The sequence below is a fragment of the Coffea arabica genome, chromosome 5e, assembly GCF_036785885.1.
Source record: "Coffea arabica cultivar ET-39 chromosome 5e, Coffea Arabica ET-39 HiFi, whole genome shotgun sequence".
NCBI lineage: Eukaryota > Viridiplantae > Streptophyta > Magnoliopsida > Gentianales > Rubiaceae > Coffea > Coffea arabica.
In genome coordinates, this window is record NC_092318.1 from 34,351,956 (window position 1) to 34,356,380 (window position 4,425).

The following is a 4,425-nucleotide window of genomic DNA, read 5'->3' on the forward strand; positions in this document are numbered from 1 at the left end:
TTACAGTAACACTTGGTCAATTATCAACCTTTAAACTATACTAAGTTGAATGCAATAAAGTACACCCCCGACTTAGAAGGCGAGGGACAATTGAGATACACTTTACAATGAATCACTAGTAATATTCCATAATAAGCACATTTAGCACATAATTTCACTTAAGTAAAACATAAACAGTTTAGACACACAAATCCGGAAACACTCATCCTAGACAAAAGTTACACTTCGATCTCGGGATTGCTTTCTTGCACACCGCTATCTCTTGAGACAAGTTACAATTGTCATAATTATTTAACTATTCATTTGGTGAAGTTCTAAAGTATAATCAACATACGTGCTATTTTCTAGCCTCTGGTCACCATTCCACCCAAATTCTAAGTCATTGCTATGTTTAAATGAGGCAACTAGTGCATTTTCTCACATTCACTCGTCACTTCAACTTTTAATTTCCAAAAGAAAGGAAGTTTAAGTAGCATTTCCAGTATTGTCACTTCACTACTTTTATGCTTTTAGATTTAACGTACTAAAACTCAACATTATCTTTTAACAAGATAAGTTTAGAAGTAGCTAACTTTAAGGTACTTTTTGTCCCATAAATCCCATTTTATTAATTAACACCATGAGCAAACTAGTTTATTATCCTAAGGTGAATATACAATTCATATAAAGCCACTTAAATCATATTTTAGTTGAATATCTTTTCATATAAGTTTTAAAGCTCTCTGGATTCCTATAGTTGATATAGCAACCTTTCTCACATTTCTCTTCAAGATTCATCAAATTTATCAACTCAAACAAGCGGAAATATACATGTATACCAAATTTAAGGTCTTGTGAGGTGTTTAAACTAAGGTTAAACTATTTTCTACCCAAAATTCAAAGATTAAGGCTAGTGAACTTTTCATCTCTTCCTTTGCGCTAAACCAGATTCTAGTTTGCTACTTGTTTAAATTTGCTCCAATTCACCAGCTTTTCAAGTGTTAAAAGTCAATAAAATGTACATGAAACAGGGACAAGATATTATACAATGTTTTACTCAAGATTGCAGCCAATTATCATGAAATTTTCAAAAACAACATGAGAGTTTCGACCCCCCTCTCTCTCGGCCATTAAAACAAGTTCCAGCAACATTACTTCAAAATTTTAAGCAAAGTTTCCATCTTTTCCTTGCCTAAAACACCAAACACACAACATACATTCTGTCCAACATGAAATGAAACAAATAACCGGAAATTCCAGCAAATTATTCCTTCAAGAAGCCACCATAAATCTGTCATCAGCTAAGATATAATCTTCCAACAATTTGGCAGTTTTAAATGTGAAACTTTCTCCACAATTTCTTCATTTTTCCACTCCAACTTAACATGCAGAGAGTGGTTATCATGCTACAGGATATCTTAAGCAGTAATATGAAATTTGCAGCCAAAGATTCGAGGGGAAAAGCTAGTGAAAGTTCTATTTTCCTTTCTCGGCCATTGGAAAAGCTTTAGCAGCAATCAATCTTTAAAAGCAAGAAATTTCTCCAATAATCTCTTCATTACACACTTAAATCTAACATGCATGTTAATATTAAAGTATTGTGCAATGAATTAAGCCTTAATGTAGAAGTTTGGAACCAGAATCCATAAAGAAACCTGGAAAAATTCTTTATTTCTTCTCTCGGCTGAAGCTGGAAGATTCCAGCGACTGTCTCTCAACATTTCTAGCTCAATCTTCCAGTTTTTCATGAGTTTATCAGCTGAGCATCTTATAAAACTTAAGTTAAACCTATTGCATGCATTCCTAACATCATTCTCTAAAGAAAAACTCTGGTACTTAAGCTAAAATTCCAGCTTCATCCTCAGTTATCCCAAAAATTTTTCCAGCAGCTTAGTTAGTCATTAATTTGGATTTTCATTAGCTAAATCTTTGTATTTTGTACTCAAATCTAACATGCAGCTTAAGTATTCAATTATACTAGATAAGTAAGAGATTTTTGCAGCATTTTACCCCTCTTTTTTTCCCTTAGAATTTGAAAAATTGTAGCCTGCACTTTTAGTTTTCTGCTTTGCACTACAACAAAAATGGCCTTTCCTAACATACTTATAAGGACACTTGCTGGTTTGTGTCATTATAGCACTCCTATCATGACACTTATTATCAACTCAATAATATATATTCTAATTTTTTTTTAAATTTTATCAGATATAAAAATAATAATGTGCCTTTAGACTACCTAACATGACACTTGAGAAAAATGTGAGATGTACCAAAAAAAAAGAAAGACACAAAACGGCATCGTTTGATTTTGGCGGATGATTCATTTGCTGTAAAATATTCAAAATTTTCATTCTGCCGGCCAAAACATTTAGTGAAAACACTTACTCAAAATTTTTATTTTTCGGCTCCACCATTTCTAGCCCCCCTCCCCCTCTCTCTATCTCTCTGTTGTCAGATTCCGATGTACTTGGTAGGAAAAATGGGTAGTAGCCAGGCAGCAATTTCGTTCCTGACCAACATAGCCCATGCCGCCTTTGGTTTAGGTATCGGCGCCACCGTCCTCAACTCCTCCCTCTACATTGTCGACGGAGGGCAACGGGCTGTCCTCTTCTACCGGTTCCGTGGTGTCATTGATGACACATTGGAGAGGGTACTTATTTCCTCATCCCGTGGCTCTAGAAGCCCTTCATCTTTGACATCCGTACCCATCCCCACACTTTCTCCTCCATCTCTGGCACCAAGGATCTCCAGATGGTCAACCTCACTCTCTGGGTCCTCTCCCGACCCGAGGTCTCCCGCCTCCCTAACATCTTCAAACTTGGCCTCGAGTACGACGAGAAAGTGCTTCCCTCCATCAGCAACGAGGTACTCAAGGCCGTCGTCGCCCAGTTAAACACCGATAAGTTGCTCACTAAGAGGTCCCACGTCTCCGCTCTGGTTCGCGACAGCTTGGTTCGCCGCGCCAAGGACTTCAACATCGTGCTGGATGACGTTTCCATTACTTACTTGTCCTGTGGGGCTGAGTTCTCCAAGGCCGTGGAGCAGAAGCAGGTGGCTCAACAGGAGGCTGAGCGCTCCAAGTTTGTGGTTATGAAGACTGAGCAGAAGCGGAGAGCCGCTATCATCAGGGCTGTGGGAGAAAGTGAGGCTGCCAAATTGATTTCTCTCCCGGCGGGAAGATTCATTTGCTGTGAAATACAAACTAGATTTGGTTTCAATTCTTTTGTGTTTGCTTAATTGCTTTTAGCGAATGATGTGTGGTGCGTATACGGTGGGTTGTAGGAGTTTTGTGCATTAGTGCTTGATTTAGCAGACAATCTTTACCAGAGTGCTTTTCGTGAGACAAAAAATCTGGTACTAGAAAGAAATTTTTTTTGAGGCAATTCATCGAACACTAAAAACATAAGTGTAACTAACTGGTCCAAATAGTCCACCATCCTTTTGTGCATTAGCTTTATTCCTGTCAGTTGTCTACTTGTGGAATGTGACTATTTTGTTATAGATTTGTTGTCTACAACTTGTTCGATAAAATGTCAAGTAGAATGCAAACCTTTGGTGAGGTGCATAAAATGTTATGATTTCTTAGTAAATATCATCATAAATTGTTGTCTGGGTGTTATTGTTGCAATATTCTGAATAATAATAATCTCAGTGGAGAAATTCCTAATCAACTAACCAGTTGTTTAAGCTTTGCCACATTGTGAGTCCATCCTGCCTCTGTTTTCTTTCATTTGAAGCATCTGCAGTTACTGATAAATCTCTTCCACATGAATGTTTCTTATACCAATTTTGCTGGGGTTATCCTCGTAGGCAGAAACTTCTCAAGGTTTCCACCTGACAGGTATGTGGCAAGCTGGGCTTCATATAGGTGATGTTTACTTCTTTTCTTACCAAGACGGAATATAGGTGATCTTTTGACATTTATTCCTTTTTCTTCCCTTTTAAGTTTCATTGGAAATCCACTGTTAAGAGGGAACTGGCTAGGTTCAGTAAGCAGTCTTGGTACTTCAAAATTCAAAGGTATATTCCGCGGTTTTAAAGTCAGTTCAGAGTAACTTTTCTACAGTGAAAAAGATGCCGGAGACAAGGTACTCTGGTTGTAATATTGGTGCTTTTGGAGTGCAGCAATATTCTCCAAGACTACTGTGGTTTGCTTAATACTAGGCTTCATGACGCTACTGTCCATTGCCCTCCTGGAACTGGCAAAACTCTTCTTGCAAAAGCTATAGCTAGTGAAGCAGGTCTTCGATTTTTTGCAGCTAATGGGACTGACTTTGTGGAGGTAAAGGATGTTCTATTTCTATTTCTTTTTCTCTTGTGTTCTAAAATCTTCTTTCGCCAACTATAGGTAAAACAATTCTAGTAAGTTTGGACAAGAAACTGCAATTTGATATGTAAGCTGTAGTAATTTTGACAGGGTATTAATTTGAAAATTGTATCAACAAT

General features: G+C 37.4%; 1 pseudogene; it reads left to right on the forward strand.

The window, feature by feature from the left end:
- Window positions 1-2,458: 2,458 nt before the first annotated feature.
- Window positions 2,459-4,208, forward strand: LOC113687228 (prohibitin-3, mitochondrial-like; annotated as a pseudogene).
- The last annotated feature ends 217 nt before the right edge of the window (window positions 4,209-4,425 follow it).